This window comes from Cynocephalus volans, chromosome 8 (assembly GCF_027409185.1).
Source record: "Cynocephalus volans isolate mCynVol1 chromosome 8, mCynVol1.pri, whole genome shotgun sequence".
Lineage (NCBI taxonomy): Eukaryota > Metazoa > Chordata > Mammalia > Dermoptera > Cynocephalidae > Cynocephalus > Cynocephalus volans.
Window position 1 is genome coordinate 55,798,887 of NC_084467.1, and position 19,333 is coordinate 55,818,219.

The 19,333-nt window shown below is 40.0% G+C and overlaps 1 protein-coding gene across 3 annotated transcripts in view; it reads left to right on the forward strand.

Moving 5' to 3' along the window:
- DNAJC6 (DnaJ heat shock protein family (Hsp40) member C6) overlaps nucleotides 1–19,333 on the forward strand; it is a 134,690-nt gene that overhangs the window by 51,622 nt on the left and 63,735 nt on the right. Inside the window, exon 2 of one of the 3 annotated variants that reach the window (XM_063104278.1) lies at nucleotides 13,977–14,058. The exons of the other annotated variants lie outside the window; for them this stretch is intronic. The gene's annotated coding sequence lies outside the window, so the exon portion shown is untranslated. The remainder of the gene's footprint in view (nucleotides 1–13,976; nucleotides 14,059–19,333) is intronic. 3 annotated transcript variants of the gene reach the window in all.

The window sequence follows — 19,333 nt, forward strand, 5'->3', positions numbered from 1 at the left end:
CCATTTTATTATCCTGAGATTTCTTCAAGGTGGATCATTTTACTTTCTTAATTTTACAAGGCGCTAAGCCTTTTCTTTGTTATATTCATTCTGGGATTGTTCATAAGCTGTGAGACAATTTGCAGACACTATACATCCTCGTAAATATGCAAGATACTTATTGCCAGAATTCTTGGTTGAAGCAGTCATCAGGCAGTCAAGGTTGACTTATACGGCCAACAGGTAATAATGATTGTTACATTATGGGGTGTTCAGGACTGCCCAGTTTAAGGAGAATTTTGAGGGTGGAGGATCAAGTCCAGGAACTTTCCAAGGATGAAAGGAAATTGGCATTTATGTTCTAAGCCTGGTTAGGCATTGCTTGTTTTTTTTTTTTTTTCCTTTATTTTATTCCCCAGTGTTTCTACAAAAGCTAGTTCATGTAAGGCAGTGGTTGTCAATGAGGGCTATTATATGGCCCCCACTCCCAGGACATTTGGCAAGGTCTGGGGACAATTTTCGTTGTCACAATAGTTGGGGGAGTTATTACTGGGATCTAGTGGGTAGAGGCCAAGGTGTTGCTAAATATCCTACAGTGCACAGTACAGATCCCCACAACAAAAAATTGTCTGGCCCAAAATGTCAATAGTTCCAAGGCTGAGAAACTTTGATAGAGGGAATACATTGATTATGAGTTGAAGATAAGGAACCTGGAGAAGAATGCATCCATGGAGCCGTCAGGCTCATGGTACTGTTCAGCACTACAGATTAAACCACACCTAAAAAGATTTCTTCCAGGCTGCAAGAAGGTCCTTTGCTTTTCAAGGAGATAGTGTGGAAAAGGCCTAAGTTATGAAATGGCTCTGTTTGGCTAGGGCTATCTCCAGGAGGCAGCTGATGTCCAGACTTCCTTTGTTCATTCAAGCATTTAGTCATTCAGCAAATGCTATTAAGAGACTAGCAGCCCAAGTATGTTGTGGGGGATAAAAGAAAAATAAACAACAGCCAAGGTATCTGCCCTAAAGGAGATAAGAAGACAGTATTGTGATTAAAACTCAGAGCTAAATCTGGGTTTCCTGGCTCAAAGCATGTCTTTGCCACTTCTGATTTATGTGATTCAGATCCTCATTTTAGAATGGGGTTAAGAATACCTGCCTCATGTACTTGTTATGATAGTTAAAATGCTGGTAAACATAGAGTATTTAGAACATTGTCTAGCTCAATAAAATTATAGTTGTTCTTTGTTTTTGTTATTTTTACCACACTACACCTACTGCTCTGGAAACTTGGAGCCTTATGGATTTTCTAGTTTAGGGTTTTCAAATTTGATTAGTACTAGATTCCTTTTCTCAATAGAGCGTTACCCAGACTCTGAATATATAAAAACGTATGAAAACAGAGCAATTCTGGTTAAAGGAAGGGTGGGAGGATAGACTTAGCTTTTGGGGGGACCACACCCCTTTTTCTCCCCAACAGTCGTTTCTGGTGCATAACTGTTAACCAGGAACTGTGTCAAATCCAGTTTGACAACCACCAATCTCATCCAGTCTGCTCATTTTATGAGAGAAAACTGAGGCCTGAAGAGAGGAAGTGATTTAAAGTACAGACGTAACTGTACTGTACACGTGTCCGAGCCCAGATACAGTGCTCTGTGAGGGTGCTGAGAGAGGGCAGAGACAGACCCCTTCCTGGTTAGGCTGTACTTGGGGGTAGGATTTGGACACTTCAGATATAGTTGGAAAGAGTATTTTCAGAGGAAGAAATAAAATGATAAAGGGATGGAGGAAAAAGTACTATCCATTTCTTAGTAAAAGCCTATTTTAAAACATCTTAATAAAAGACCAAAGGCAAGGAGTTGTTACTAAGTCAGAGGGTAACTTCTGGGTCACAGGGGCAGAGAGTGGAGGCCAGCCTTATATGGACCTGGAACTCTAGAACTGAGCACCTCCTGGCATCTCTCCTATCTCCAGGGCTTGTGGTTCTCTTTTTCCCTCTCCTGTGCATTTGCTTCACCCTCTGTTCTCTCTGCAGACCAGCTTTCTTGTCTTCTCTGTGTACATGGCTTCCCCAAAGGACCTGATTTGCACATCACTGTATCAAGTGACCAGTCCTCATGGATCATCTGTCTCTGAATCCTAAATTCTGAATTCTGGGAGGAAAGAATCCAGTTGGCTTATGGTGTTGTGTACCTCTCATCCAATAGCTGTAGCCAGACTGGGGAATGTGAGGAGCCTGTCTTGTTCTGTCCAGGTGGTTAGCAAAGCACTACCTAAAGATAGAAAAGGAACAAAATTGACCCTCGAGTTGCTCCTTTGCCAGCAGTACAGTCAGAGGTCTGTAGCTGTCACATGGCTAAGAAGTAAGCAAGTGCGTTGATGATGGCTTCTCTGAAGAGGGACACTAGTGCTGGTCTTGAAGTGCAGCGAGATTTCCTCAGGTGGCGGAGAGGGTGGGGGAGGGCATTCCAAAATAGAAGCTTGAAGAACATTGAATGTTTGAGTAACAGCGAACAGTTGAGTACCTGTATATGCTAGTACTTCATTCATTCAGACAACAAATATTTATTGAGGGCCTAGTAAGGAGGACAGTATATTTATGGTTGAGGAAACAAAATTAAAATAGTCAAATTGCTTCCTCAAGGTCGTGGAGAATAGGAATCTGAACCATATCTATCAAGGTTTAAAGTCTTAAATTTTTTTCTTTATAGTTTCCTTCATTTATGCTTTTTCTACTTTATTCTACAAGGTCAAAAATGACTTAGAGCAAGGTTGGCAGTGCATGCTTTTTTTTTTTTTCTTTTTTAGATAGAGAACTTTTGAAATTGTGTGTTATTCTTCCTTCCCACAGTGAGAATAGGCACATAATTTTCATAGTTATAAATTGATTTACGTATGGATATATGTTTGTTTTAGGGGAATTGTTTGGTCAGGTGATTTCTAAGGTCCATTCTAACTTTCAATATTTTGTATCTGGGGTCTTATTTCTCTTTCATTCCAGTGATGTTGGCAACCAGTTAGATTTAATTTATTGCAGAACTATTTATAGTTGGAAAAGTTTTAAAGTAGTCTAAAATGTCTAAAAATAGGAGATTGATTCAGATAATTATGATATGTCTATATAGTATTACTAAATAGCTATCAAAAAATAATTGTTTGAGGAATTTTTAATATAATGGGAAGTTCTTCAAAATATAAAATTAGTGGAACAAACAAGAAATAAACTATATATGTTGAATTAAACTACATAAACATACACACACGTATTTATATATACACATAGGAAAATCATTGTAAGGATATATACTAGTCAAAAAGTGGAGGAACTAGATCAAAATATTACAAAAGAATATTTGGGCAGTAGAATACCAGTAGTTATAGGTTTTTTAAAAAGCGTATTTGGCTAAAGTCTCAACAATAAATTTATACTTTATAACTTTAATTTTATATTAACTATATTCTTTTTCTGTAGTTACTTTTGTAACTAGAATTTTTATTGAAACAGTTATAGATTCACATGCAGTTGTGAGAAATAATAGAGAGAGATATCTGTAATTATAAAATAGAGAGAGATACTTTATTATCCGAATGGTGATATTTTCTAAAACTGTAATGAAATATCACAGCCTGGATATTGACACTGACTCATTCCACCTGAGACTCCTCTAGTTTTACTTGTACTCATTTGCATATGTACATGTAGATACGCGTGTGTACGTGTGTGTGTGTGTGTGTGTGTGTCTATGTTAAATTCTGTACTGTCATATCACCTGTGTGGGTTCCTAAATCCACCACCACAGTCAAGATGTGGAACAGTTCCAAAACCACAAGGAATTGTCATGTTGCCCTTTTATAACCACATCCACACACCCCACTATTCTTTTAAAAAATTACCTAACTATGTGTGGGGCATTTACTTTATTTTGCATTTTCATCTGAAGGCATAATTGTGGAACCTTAGAGTTGGAAAAGACTAAGCAATCTTACTAGTTACTCAGAATATGGGAATTTTAGGGGGAAGTGGAAGAGGTTTTATGATTCTTCACCCTCCTCCCAAAACTTCATCAGCTTGAGCTCTTTCCCCACTCTTCACCCTTTTGCCTTAGTAATTCAGGTCTCGAGTTAGATATCATTTCGTTTGTAAACCCTTATCTGGCCCTCCCAAGCCTGGGTCTGGTGCTTCTTTGTGCTCTGATTGTACTGCGTATTTTCCTCATTGTGGCACTTTTCTCATTGTATAATTGCTCATAGATAACCAATAGATATTGGATGAGTAGATAGAGGTCTGTATGAGGGTCTTTTCCAGTTTTTGATGAGCCTGCAGCTGCTAGCTCTCCTGTCTCTCCCATGCGTTGAATGGCTTTTGCTCCTGTCTGCACTTCAACCACAGCATTTATGTGGCAAGTCCTGGTTTATTTTGGCCATGTGACAACTTGCCCAGTCCACACACGCTTGCTGATGCTTCCACCAGGATGACTAACTCTCATCTTCTGAGCACCTCACAATTTTGTCTTTTCTTTTTCCATTTATAAGGCTAATAAGGTGACTATGATGACTATTGTAAGTACCTCTGAGCCTACATTGTGCTATGTACTTGATATGTATTATCTCTTTTAATAATATATACTTCAAGTTATGTTTTATTATCTCCATTTTTAAAATGAGGAAACTGAAGCTCAAAAACAGGTGAGTAACTTGTTCAGGATCACATAACCAGATAAGTGGCAGAACTAGATCCAAATCCAGGAGTCTCTATTACAACGTCCACTCTCCTGACAAGTCTGTAAGAAGGAGCTGAGTCTCTAGGGAGCTGTTTTAACTCCATGGTCCTTGCAAAACTTAGCATTTCTTCTAGGGGCTTGTATCCAGGTCTAGCCCCTGGTTGAACCCTCCTAGGTGTGTAGCTTTGGTCTTGGAAGGCAGCCATTCTATTGCTGGACAAGAAACATTGCAAGGGAGTTGTCTTTTGATGTTTAGTGGAAATTTGCCCTTTCATTCTCTCAGTGCTATATCTGGGTAGGTTATAGTTCTGTCCTTTAGTGCAACATAAATTCCTCTAAATCTATAGATTCCTCATGGCATAGCTAAAAGGGATTTTTCTGGTTTTACCTATTTATTTTACAGATAAAGAAACTTGAGTATGAAGAAAGGAGCCTTTTTGACTTACCAACCTCAAGTTACTTGAAACCTAATCTTGTCGCTCTGGCTTACCTTTCTCCTAGCTCTTCCAACCTTTCCTCATAAGATGCATTTTCTTGACCTTTCATTGCCGTAGTCATTCTCCTTACGGACACTCTCCAGCTGGCCAATGCACTGACCTCAATATTCCACATTTGGGTTGATTGCCTGGAGACCTACAGAGGATGTTTAATTCTGCAAATAATGACAAAATCCTACTATGTGCATGGACATGTTGTAACTACCACATCCTGCCTTTCTGCTTTCCTGCTCCACATTGTCCACAATATTGATGAGGCTACAGGCTTAGCTGCATGTAACAAAGGCCATCATAACCGTGGCTTAAACAGACAGAAGCTCAATTCTTGCTCATACATAAAAGTCTGATCTGGAGTGCATGCCCTACTCTGTGAAATAGCTCGGGTCCCAAGCTCCTTCTATCTTGTTGCTTTTGATCCTTAGGATGTTACTCTCTTCCTTGTTATGGAAGGTAGCCAACCAACACATTTGTTTTCTGCTCAGTCTGAAGGTGAAGGGGAAGGCCTATCTCTTCTCTCTAAGAAACAGTCTGGAAGTGGCACTCTCACTTCCATTCACCTCTCATCGGTCAGAACTTAATCACATGGTCACACATAGCTGAAGGGAAGCCTGGGAAATATAGTCTTTTATTCTGAGGGGCCACGTGACCAGCTGAAACTATTCCTAAGAAGAAGGGGGGAATGGATTGTGGTTGGCAAATAACAGTCTCTGCCACACTCTTCCTCTGATTCAGCTCTGGGAATACAGGCCCTGGTTAGTATTCTATAGCTACGGGCTTCCCAGACTTATGAAATTCCATTTCTAGGAAAAATGGGAAAGTAGGAACTCCCAGAAAGTCTCAGGATTTCATGAAAGACTGAAATTCAGAATCTTTGGTGAGAAGACCATAATGGTAAAAACACCTGTCATTTATTTAGGGCTTACTATTTATTTGCCTGGCATGTGTTAAATACTCACATGAATTATTTTATTTAATTCTCAGAGGAATCCTAGGGGACAGGTAGTATTTTTAATTCCCAATGTACAGACCAGATTTCCCAGAGAAATGATGTAACTTCCAAAAGTCACACTGTGAAAACATAGTGAAACTCCTGACCATTTATTTTAGTGCAAAGTCATTGACCACTCGTTTGATGCCAAATTGGAGTTGCTCATTCACATTTCATAAAGCCTCGCGTGTTCCTCATAAAAATCAGATACAACCTGAGCAGTTGGTGTTTAAGTAGATAACCTACTTAACCTACTTATAAGCACTAAGTTGAAGGGATGGGTCTTACATTCTGCTTGCTGAGTATGAGCTCAGGTCAGACAAAATATTTGTGAGCAAATTGGCACAGGCTGTTGTCCCTGTTCCATCTTGCTGTCGGCAGTCCTCCTTGGTTTATTTTCTTTTGCACAAGGAAACTGAGGCACAGAGATATCACAGGACTTCTTACATATGGTAGAGTGAGATTTTGCTCCACATCGGTCTGATGCCAAGCTGGAAATCTGAATTGCCTGCTGCCTCATGTTCGTTACTTTGATGGGCCTGGGCTTCCATTTCCTCATGTTCTGGAGTCTCACAGCATCATGTGGGACCTGGGGCCAGGCCTGAATCTGCTGGCCTTGCTACACCCAGTTAGAGATCATAGCCTCTGACTGATCACAGACTTTTCTAGGCTCTTATTTGGTAATAGCCTTGCTTTTAATTTTTATTTATTTATTTATTTTTATTTTTACTTATTTGTTTTGTGGTGAAATTTTTAAAAAAATTTTATTTTAATTTATCAATATACAGTGTAGTTGATTTTCACATCCCTTTACCAATTCCTCCTTTCCCTATCTTCTTCTCCCCCCTCCCCCATCAACATCATATCTGTTCACTTGTCTTAACAAGTAATCTTGCTTTTAAAAATCAGTTTCATTTTTGTTTTTCTCTTATCTATATGGCAGATGAATTATGCATACACATATTATCATGGGTCCCTCAGTGAGGAAAAAATGTCTCTGTGGTTCTCTCTCTTTTCCAAATCAGGATATGTAGACCACAGGAAGGACACTGGATACCTGGATATTTCAGAATAACAAATGTTTGTTGAATCACAGGTGTGGGTGGTGGTGGTCGTGGTGCAGCTTTCTGAATGGACAGCATTTACAGTAGGATCTTATGGAGGATAAGAAGGAGTTAATCATGAAAAGAGCCAGAAAGAGGTTTTTAGTAGAAGGAATAGCAAAAGCAAATGCCCCGAGTGGAGAAATGGAAAAGAGGTAAGAAATAAAGTAATATCATGTTGGAGCCTTATATATTTTAGAGTTTGTTTGTTACAGAAGAAGAGATAGAAACTCATTGTCATTGGTCCCCCACCCCCACAGAGAATCAGTGGCTACTTTTGGACAAGTCTCAATGGCAGCAGGAGTGAATGCCTTCATGCTTGTCAAATTCTACTTTGCTTAGATATATTCGGAAGAGTGATCAACAACGTCCTTGATGAAGTGTTGTTCTCTTCTGCTTCATTAAACTCACCTTTGGAAGTGGTTACATTGACAGTGTGCCTCTCAGAATTCTTTTAAGGTCTCCCAGGAGTTTTAAACATAAGAGAGCAGTGATGTTTTTGATATTAGCAGTGTTATGTAAAAATATTTAGATCACCCTTTCCTCCTAAAATCCATCCAAGCATTTCCAAAGGGTTGGAAATTAGATGATTGCATTAGAATCTCAAACCTGGAATTTATAGAAAACTGGAGGGTGCTCAAAGGGTGTTCTGTTGGCAGAGAATTTGAGCTGCTCTGAAAACAATGGCAGATTCTTTTGTTTACAGTGGCTGGAGCCTCACAGATGTGCATCAACTGGCTGTAGTCCATCAGTCCCTAGCAGATTTGTATGTTGTTCCAGTATGGGTGCTTGGGTTCTTAATCTAATGTTAATTCAGCTGTTCATATTAAGGATTTTAACATACCAAGAGGTTCCTTAAAAAAGCAAACAAAAAGAACACAAGCCTAAAAATTAATTGTGGGAATTTAACAGTACATTCTGGACTTACTTGTCCAGGCTAAGCAGAGGTCCTTTTGATGTGCTTCCAAAAACAATAAAAATAACAGTTTGGTGAAATAAACATACTTTTAGGTGGAGAACTAAAGTTCTGGGAAGAGCTTTATCTTCTAATTGTATTGCTTTTTGGCACTGACATGAATAAAAATCATCATTGCTTTAGTTTTTCTTTATAAAGTGCTTCCATGGACATCATTTTAACAACTACTTTATAAGCTGAGTATAATTATCTTCAGTTTATGGCTTAGTAAACTGAGGCTTAAAAGGGTTAAATGACTTGCCCAACGGTCACAACATAGCCAGCAGGTGACAAAATCAGGACTCCAACCCAGATGTTGTACAAATAACTCCTGAAAAATATAGTAGCTTTAAAATCTTAAAAAGCATTAGTGCTATCTTTAGAACAATGACTTATGGTGTTTTCCTCCATGGGTATGATTTCAAACATTTAAGGGAATAACTGTAAATTCTGTTTCATCCTAACCCTAATAATGCTTTCTATAATGTCCCTTGGCCCAGAATTCTTATGACTATCTGATTGTTTTCCCAAGCTTCAGTCTTTAATATTGCCTTGTATTTCATTATATTAGGTTGAAGACAGAGCCTGGAGAATCATTATTAGGGATTGTGGGCATGACTTTTTTTTTTTTTTTTTTAAATAAAAAGCATAAATATGAATAAAAATAAATAAAATTATTTTGCAAAGTAACCAAGGTTTCAGCCATGTCTGTTTCGGATTAATTCATTGTAAGAAGTTCTCTTAGGCTAGATAATTGAGAAAAAGATAGCAATTTTATTGTTGTTAATGTAACTATCCCTTTTGGAGAGGGTGATAATAAAACTGTGCCAAAATAAAGAAGATTCCCAGATGAGATTATACTTGCAAACTTTTCTAGGCAGACATGAAAAGTGCCAACATAAGTTGTGACCATGTTTGACAGAAGAACTAGGAGAACATAGACTACAAAACCCTTAAACTTGACAGCCTCTGTCAAGGTAGTGAACAGTGTAAGCTCTTTTAAAATGGCTTTTCTTGGGATAAAGCACAAAATGTAACACATGCAACTTGCAGAACTGTTGCTGGAGAGAAGACAGCAAAAATACTCTTGAGACAGCAAAGGATACCTAGGAAAGTAGTGTGTAGGCTGCTGGGAGAACTGCAAGTGGTTCCCTGGGACTGTAGCAAAGAGCCGGAGGATGGATGGGGGAGGTATATACTCAGGAGGTGAGACTGGGGAAGAAAGCAGCTTCTGGGTTATTCAAGGCTTTGTAAACCCTGCTACTCTGAGCCCCTAAAAGTTTCTAAGATTGATAAAATCAAACTTACATTTTAATGCATCCCTCTGGAGAGGACTGGAGGACTCCAAAGCTGGTGGCAGGGGAATCAGTTAGCAGGACAATGAGGAGGCTAGAGGTGGCAATGGTCTGAGCTAGACACTAGTTAATAATGAGTGTGTAGAAAGGTGGGATGAATTTGGTATTTACCTGTGGGAAGATGGGGAGGAGACAAGGTGACTCGCAGATTTCTTTGTATACATCTATTCTTACCGCATAATCTCCCATGCCGTAAAACCATTATCCTTTTGTGGCCAATCAACAAGGCAGAGTTTTTGATTCTTGAACTGATTCTTTTCTGATAACCACTCTCACCTCAAGTTGCTAATGTCCTTGGGGCATTTTATTCAAAGAATGTTGTAGGAAAATTATTGCCTTTTTTGTATATGTCCATATCTCTTTACGCAGGGACATTTTTTTCTACCTGGGGAAACAACTGTCTTAAGTGGCTAACCCGAAGTATAGGGGTTCAACTTCTTTAATTAGAAGGTGATAAACCTTCTAATATATATGCCATATAGACATCAAAAGAGCATGTAGTTCTTTTAATAAAATAATGGTGATGATAAGAATGATGGTAACTAAATTATTTTAATTGCATTTTTTTTTATTGGTTATGAATATTCCTGGTGTATAAAGCTGATTGTCACCACTCGTGCCCAAGATGTGATGGCTAGATCCATACTGGCAGCATGCCCATTACTACAAATTGCGATTATAGCCTCAGTCCCCCACCCAATTATTCCCAATCTTCCTTTTCCTCACTCCACTTTGTATCCCTAGGTATGCTCTCCCCTTTTGCAAGTCCAACACACCACTGTGGTCTTTCTTTCCTGCCTTCCTTGCTCTCTGAGCTCCCACTTATGAGCGAGTACATGTGATATTTATCCCTCTGTGCTTTGCTTATTTCACTCAAAGTAAGTTTCTCCAGGCTCATCCATGTTGTTGCAAATGGGAGAATTTCATTCTTTTTTATGGTAGAGTAGTATTCCATGGAGCATATATACTACATTTTCCTTATCCAATCGTCCATCGATGGACATTTAGGTTGGTTCCATATCTTGGCTATTGTAAACAGAGCTGCGATGAACATGGGAGTAACTAAAATTTGAAGGCCTGTTTTATATATAGCTTGAGACCACCTATCTCTTAGTGTTACTGAACTCAAGTCTGGCTGTCCACTGCAAAACAGAAACAAATGACTCAAAAGTCAAGTGTTGGTGAAAAGGGAAGGCAGCTTTATTCAGGAACACTGGTAACCCAAGGAGATGTTAGGCTAACCTATCTTCCTGATCAGATTTACCAAGGGGTCTTTAAGAGAGAGGTTGAGGGAATGGAAAGCAGGAGGGGAAGATGTGAGCTGTGGGGGCTACGTGTAAGGGGCCAAGTGCAAATTCTCTACAAGGCCCCCTCTGGCTTCTATTCTTGTCTTTGACATTATGTTAGGGTCCTGCAGGATTTTGATTTGCTTCAGGGTAGAATCAGTATAGCTTTATTGATGTCTTCCTTGGTTTTTCAGAAGAACAGCTGTACACTCAGGTAAATAACGTCATCTTGCCCCAGTAATCAAGGTTCAAAATAAATAACCATGGGAAAGCAAGAACTCAGAGAAATGCATACTAAGAAAAAAACTGTGTCTTTCAAAATTTCTCTAAAGCCCATGTGGTTTTAGGTCCCAACATGCTGCAGTCCTAATCATTCCAATGCTAGGAGATAGAATTCAAGTGTCTTAAAGGGGCACCCAAGCATTTCATAATGTGGTTCTTGCCTACCCCACTATGCTTTGCTTAACCCTCTGTGTGTCATAGTTTAGACCCAGTTTATAGTTTAGAATTTAAGGTCAAAATTAACAATATATTTAGCCAAACACTGGGAAATAATAGTGACCAAATCAAACAATGTCTATCCTTTTATGGAGCTTCTTTCGAGTAGGTGGAGAAAAGAAAAAAAAAAAATCAGGGTTAAAAACTACCATGAAGAAAAATAAACTAGACTAAGGAGACCTTATGTAGGGTGATCTGGAAAGTCTCTCTGAAAAAGAAAGAGTTAAGCAGAGACCTGTAGGAAGTGAGGAAGCAAGCCATGTGGATATCTGGGAGGAATAGTGGAATTTTACGTGCAAAGGCCCTGAGGCAAGTACATGTTGGATAGAGGAACAGTGTGGCTGCCACAAAAAAACAAGGAAAGAGAGGTAGGAGACAAAGCCAGAGAGTTATACAGAGGTCAGTTCCTACAGTAGAAGAGCAGTTCCTACTATTCTGCTCTTAAGCAGAAGAGTAACATGATTTGCCTTATTTCTTAAAAGAACACTTTTATTGCTCTCTATTGACCAGAACTTAGGGAGGCCAGGGTGGAGGAAGAGACAGCAGTTAAGAGACTGCTGCAATAACTGAGGTGAGAAATGATGGTGGCTTAGACCAGGTTGGTAGCTTCATGGGTAGTCAGAAAACTTTGGTTATATATCTATATATGTATGTATATAAAAATATATACATTGTATATAATGTATGTAAATACATAACTTTCTAAATCTAAATAGACATAAAAGTGAAAGGGGAAAGAACACAAGTGGAAAGCAGGAACCTATGTCGCTCGGCTTCAATAATGATCTGCTCATGACCAATCTCATGTGATCTATACCTGTACCTACCCCTCTGGATGATTGTGAAGTAGATACCAGCCATATTATCATTTAATTCTTAAAAATTTCAACATGTCTTTAAAATAAAAGAGTTGTTTTTAAAAACATTGTCACAATATCCTCATCTCATCTAAACTTTTAATAGTCCTTAATATCATCAAATATCTAGTCTGCTCAAATTTTCCCAGTTCTCATAAGTGGGAGTCTTATTTGTTCCTTTTTACAGTTTGTTTGAAAAGGGATCCAAATAATGTTTATGCGTTGAAGTTGGTTGACATGTCACTTAAGTCTCTTAATCTTTTAAAGTTTCCTCTCTATCTCTTTTATGTCCCCTTGCAATCTTGCTGGAAAAAACCAGGTCATTTGTACTGTAGATTTTCACAAATCTGGCTTTTGCTGACTGCATCCCTGTGGTGGCATTTAACCTATTCTTCTGTCCCCTGTGTTTCTGCTAGTTAGATCTACAGGCTTGAGCAGATTTAGATTCAGATTAGATTTTTTTTTTTTTTTTTGCAAGACTGTCTTATAGGTTGTACTTTGTATTTCCATTGGGATATATGAGTATAATGTGTGTATATGTGTGTTTTTTGTTCATTTGGGTTTTTTTTTTTTTGTGGTCATTACCTAGTTCTATTATTTTATTAGGAGTCGATAATGGCAAATTTTATCATTCCTTTTTTATTTGTTAGTTGGGATACTTCTGTGAGGAAAAACTCTCCCTCATCAGGTATTTGTTTACCCCGAAGTACATACAGGTCATATAGCAAATGAAAGAAAAAGGCTTGATTCTTTTTCTTTTTTTACCAGTTTTCAGGGGGGGAAAAAAAAGGGTTACGTAGCCTTCTCCAAGGGTGACTAATGAAATTCTCTTTCATTTTCTCTTTATTTTATTATTATTAACTCATGTTTTTAAACATACATTTATGTTGCAATCCAATGCAGTTGTTATTCTTACTGATGCTCAAATGGGTCCAACTTGGCCAGTGGGAACCTCTTAAGTTGCCTCTTGAGCCCTTTTGATACACCACAGTAGTTCTTTCATTCTCTCCTGGCTTTCTGGTATCACAAAATGTTCCAGGCTCATCTTCGTATTTTTTGTCCCAATCTTAGAATTAGCCACTTTTTCAAAGGGCCCTAGTTCCTTTTAGAGATAAATGATGTTTCAAGAGCACAATCTTGGTGTGAGAGGTGCTCACTGCTCCTGGGCTGGTCTTTGTGTCTAGGTCTTTTCAGTGGACAGAGCTAGAAACAAGTTTTTTAAAATGTAAAATACATCATGGATTCATAATAATACTGCTTTCTACCATGCCCCAAATCCAGGTTTTCAATTACACCAATATAATGCCATAACGCATAGTCACAGAATAACAATACTAACACCACCATCAAAACAGTTTAGGGGAGTTTTTTTGAAGGGAGGGTGGGGGGTCTGGCTATATTTTATGTTAAAACAGTTACTTTGTGTCTTAAAGGTGCTTGAGATAGTTTCTCTGTGGTGATTTTATCATCAATTTGATACTTGGTTGGGTTCATTTGCTTCATTTTGCTTTCACTTTTTGGGACTTGCTTTAAAATTTATAATTATGTAGGATATTTACAGAGTTCCAAATTCAAATCTATAAATAAGTTGTATTAAAAGAAATCCAGCTTCTATCCCTGTCTCCTCTACCCTGTTTCTTCCCCCATAGGTAACTCTCAAGTTTTTGGTTTATCTTTTAACTTTGTAATTCTGAGTGTGTCTATTCCCCCTCCTCACCACATCCTCTCTACTACTCCTTAGATAAGCAAGAGCTCTATACGAAGTTTGGATTCTGGATAAAATTTGAAGATAGCACAGTGTTTTCTGAAAGATTGGCTGTGAGGTAAGAGAACAGGGTCAAGGTTGGTACCTGGGAATATGGCTGATAGAATGGAACAGCCTGGCTTGAATGTCCTTTTCCCATCTGTCCACATGGGCCTGTTCAACCTCACTTGTCTTGCAAACTCTGTTCAGATTTTCTTGCCCTCTTTCCATTGTGCTCCAATGATACCCTGTGCATAACACTGTCCTTCTCACATGGTATCATATACTTTTAAAATTTGTGTTTGCTGGTCAATAGACTAGAGCAGCATGAGGGCAGGGATCATACTTTCTTCTTACCCCACTGCCTGTCACAGAGCCTTCCACACAGCCAGAGCTCAATAAATACATGAGAAAATAAAAAGGCAGTTCTTTTATAAGTATTTCTTTCTGATTTTCAGAATGACCCCACAAGGTAGCTATTGTTATCCCATTTTACAGATGAAGAAACAGGCACAGATAGGTTTAAGGAGCTTATCTAAAGAAACATTAGTAAATTGCTGAGCTGGAGTATAGACCCAGGTCTGTCTGGTGCTGAGGGCACAGAGTCCCGAACAGTTCCTGATATGTTCCCAAACATGGTTGTGTGAGACTGCCCATATTTTGCCTTTATTAACTGTGGGACCTCAGCAAGTAAGTTAACCTACTATTTGCTATTTTTTAGTAGCAGAATACTAGACTACTGTTACTACCACTATGTACGCAGCTCTATGCTTGGTAACTGTATATGTAGTCTTCTTTAACCCACCCATCTTGCCTTCTAGGAGCGTACAGGCAAGATGCAGATCTGTACAGGTCACAAGAAGGGCAATCAGGGATGGTCAGCAGGCAGCGGCTTGAGATGAATGCCAAGGACAGAAGGAACTCGTAGCTGGCCAACTTATTATATAACAGCCCTCACAGGGCTTTTGGGGCAGAAATAAAAAATAGAAACTGTGATGGAAATTTGAATGCTTTTGTTCTACTGATACCACCATTAGTAGTGGCTAAAACTTCAACTCCACATCTGGTTTGTTGGGGTTTCTAGCAGTACTTTCCCGGTAGTGAGTTAAATTACCACAATTTAGTGCTCACATTATGCTATAGAGTCTGTGAACCACCGAGTCAACCATGGAGTGTTAGTAAGACCTCAGACAACAGCTAATTCCACCTTCTCATTTTACAGAGGAAGAGACATTGCCTGGAGAGGGAGAGTTGTTTGCTTAAGGGAACACTGGTATTTGGGACTTGAACTCCCTTGATTATCCTCGTGGGTCAGGTAATGCAGATTCCTAAATGCCTGGACTCAGGCCAGGAAGGGAGTGGATTCCACATGCATCAGTGTGCTGGGAGGGGAGATAATGGCTCCACTCCTGGGCTGCCCACATTGTACTTGGTGAGTTCACTCCCCTTAGAAGCCCAGTAGTAGTGGATACTGATGGAAGAGTTGGGCACCCCAAGGATGGAGCCATTTCTGGTGTCTGATTCATATTTAGCAAGGTCTTCTCTGGGCTCTTTCCAAGCTATAGCCATCTATGCACTGTTGATGATTACACCGAGACCCCTACTCTTCTCTGTCAAACAGGGGAAATGAAGAGTGTGATAGTGAAAGGGTGTGAGATTTAAAATTGGACAGTCCTGTTACATGTTCTGACCCTGACGTTTGTTCTATATGTGAACTTTGTCCAATCTTCTGACTTTACTGAGCCTCAATTTCCTCCTCTGCAAAATGGGCATGATTATATCCCCTCCAGAAGGTTGTTGTAAGGATCAAATGTGATAGTGTGAAGCACTGGGAAGATGAAAAGTCTTCAGTAAATGTAGTTCTTCTGTGTTTCTCTCCCTTCCTACCTGACCTTTCTTCACTGAGGGCTGCCTGTCTTCGGCGAGGAAGTATGGCACAGGGCTGGGGCTGTGTTATTACACTTCCCTGTTTATCAGAAGTCCTGAAGGGTGTTGGAAGATGCTGACTTTAGGCCCCACTCTCAAAGAATCTGATCCAGAAAAAATCTGGAAACCTGTACTTTTAAGCAGGCTATTTTGATGCAGTGGCACCTGGGCTGTCTGGAGTCAGACCTGACATTTAATCCTGGGAACCGCTTGCGCCACTGTTTGCCAGGCCTCTTAGCTTGGGCAGGTTATGTAATCTCTCTGAGCCTCATTTCTGCACCTGTAAAGTGGGACTTACTCGGCCTTTTTTGCAGGGTCCTTATAAGGGTGAAACCCAACGACGTGAAGCATCTTGCTTGAACCCCGCACACAGGGGGAGCCCAGTGAAGATTAGTTTCCCCTGGGCTACCACGTTTGCTGTACAGTCATGCTATACACAGATGGGCTTGTTCCAGGGGTCGAGTGGGGACTGGTATCAGACACCAGCGTGCTGTGTCGACTTTTTTCATTGTGCACAAAATTTCTATATAAGCTAGCTGTAGCCTCGTTTCCTCCTGTTAAAGAAGGAAACCAACCTTTAAAGTACATCCACCAACCCACTCTTACCATTCATGGAGTTTTGCAGAGGATGCATTGTTCATGATGGAAAGCCACCTGCTCTCAGACTCGCCTGTTGTTGTGGTTGTTAGTACCCGTCTTTGAAATCTCAGAGCCTGTGAGCTCTGATCATGTTACCTGGGATCTAAAATGCACCAAGGGAGACCAGATGCTGCTAATGATTTATTAGCTCTTTCAGACATAGCTTTCTCAAAGAAAGAAGGCTGTGACCTTGGGTTTATGTGCTGATGTGCTTTTGTACCTGAGAGGGACTTGACAATGGGCAGGTTTCCTAGGTCTATAGAGGATTCTTTGGGGAAGATGAAGAGCATATTTGCACTTTGGTTCTTTGGGCTCTTGCTCTTTCCCCACTCCTGTGCTCTGCTGCCATCCCTGGAATGCTCGTGCATGTGGCTGTTGAACATGAGAATCAAAGTCTGTGTGGTGCTGACCCTAAAGACAGTGTGTGCTGTGGGGTGGGTGAGATTGGGCAGCAGGAAGAGGCTAATTTAGGAAAGAGCCTCTTCCACGATCCTTTTGTGAGACTAAGTCTGCATGAGGGACCATGATCATAGCTGGACCATGGTTTCCCTCTCTTGCCTGTTAAAGTCTTAGAAAGTAGTTTTCATTAATTTGTGATTTCCCAGCAACTGATGCTTAACAGTATTCCCCTCCTGGGTGTCTGATCTTAAAAATATCCTTAGATAATACACAGAGCAGACATTGGGCTAGGGTCTGGCTTTTCTATTCTCCTTTAGTCCTTTCATGTTTGACTGTTTCTCTTAGTGTTTTAAGCTTTTAACAAATACATAGGAGGCAGCAACTGTCATGAGAAGAACACAGATTTGGGAGTGCGACAGTAGTGAGAAAGAGCCCTGGCTGTGCAACCTGGATTTTTGTCTTGGGTCCTGCTGTGGACTAAATATGTCCTCCGCAAATTCATATGTTGAAAACTGATTCCTAGTGCAATGGTATTTAATGGTGGGGCCTTGGAAGGTGATAACCCCCCATCATGAATGGGATTAGAGCCCTTATAAAAGGGACCCCAGAGAACTCTCTTGCCCCTTTCACCATGTGAGAACACAGGGAGAAAATGGCCATCTGTGTACTGGGAGGTGGGCCCTCACCAGACACTGAGTCTGCTGGCACCTTGATCTTGGACTCCAGCCTCCAGAACTGTGAGAAATACATTTCTGTTGTTTATAAGCCACTCAGCTGATGGTATTTTGTTATAGCAGCCCAGACAGACTAAGACAGGTCCTCAGTTTGCTTTTCTGTAAAAGGGGATAATAAAACTTACTGGCAACAGGATTGTGAGAATTAGATAAAATAATGGATATAAAACATGTAGCCCAGTTCCCAGAAATCAGAAAGTGATAAATGATGATTAATAAATATGGCTACTGCTGTTACCACGTTGCTGCACTTCAATGCAATTGCAATTGGTTTCAAAGTATATCGGAGCTCTTGGTTTCTTGACAGATTCAATTCAGTTCAATTAAGTGCCCTGTTTTGGACTATTTTCCTGGTTAGTATTGTGCTTGGTGCTTGATACAGTTATAAAGTAAGCACTGTCCTCACTAAGCTGCTCATTCTCAATTAATTTTGTCTTACAGCTTTCAACAAAAGCATTCCCACACTCTCCCCAATAGTTCTAAATACCGTTATCTAGTCCTTTGAAGGTTACATTGACCTTCAAGCCTTTTAGGAGCTAAGGACCACTCACCTTCCCAGTCTCACCTCTCACCCCTCTCTAACAAACCCTCTATATCCTCCCAGTTCTGTGAGACAACACCATGCCATCTTGGCTCCAGTATGTACCGTAGTCGGTGCCTTATACACGTTACTCTCCATCTCAAAGTCCCCCGATTCCTCCTCTGTAGTGGAGACTGTAATACCCAGTGTTGGATGAGAATTTGTGCATGTCAATTTTTGTCCCAAGAGCAGCCAAAACCATATAGACCAGACTGCAGGACATAGAGGAGACATACAGTAGTCCCCCTTTGTGCCCAGGTTTCGCTTTCCATGGTTCCAGTTACCCACGGTCAACTACGGTCTGAAAATATGAAATAGAAAATAAAACAATTCACAGAAATTGCCAGAAATAAACAATTCACAAGTTTTAAATTGCTTGCCATTCTGAATAGCATGATGAAATCTCACACTGCCCCACTCCATCTCGCCTGGGGTGTGACTCACTGTTTCATCCAGTGTGCCCATGCTGCCTGCACTGCCTCCTGTTAGTCACTTAGTAGCCATCTCAGTGATCAGATCCGCTGTAGTGGTATTGCAATGCTTGTGTTCAAGTAACCTTTATTTTCCTTAATAATTGCCCCAAAGTGCAAGAAGAGTGATGCTGGCAATTTGGATATACCAAAGAGAAGCTGTAAAGTGCTTCCTTTAAATGAAAAGGTGAAAACTCTCATTTAATAAGAAAAGAAAAAAAATCTCACACTGAGTTTGCTAAGATCTACAGTAAGAACAAATTTTCTATCTATGAAATTGTGAAGAAGAAAAAGAAATTCATGCTAGTTTTGCTGTTGCACCTCAAACTGCAAAAGTTACGGCCACAGTGCATGATAAGTGCTTAGTGAAGATGGAAAAGGCATGAAGTGTGTGGATGGAAGACATGAACAGAAATGTATTCTGATAGATGACAATTGAGTTCGGCACTATCTGGGTTTCAGGCATCCACTGGAGGTCTTTGGACACATTCCTTGTGGATAAGGGGGGACTGCTGTGCTGGAATCTACATTGGCTAAATGCCAGGTAGAAGCAGAAACTGCCTTGAACTCAGGGAGGCCCTGGGTGTACTGTGATTTTTCATTTGT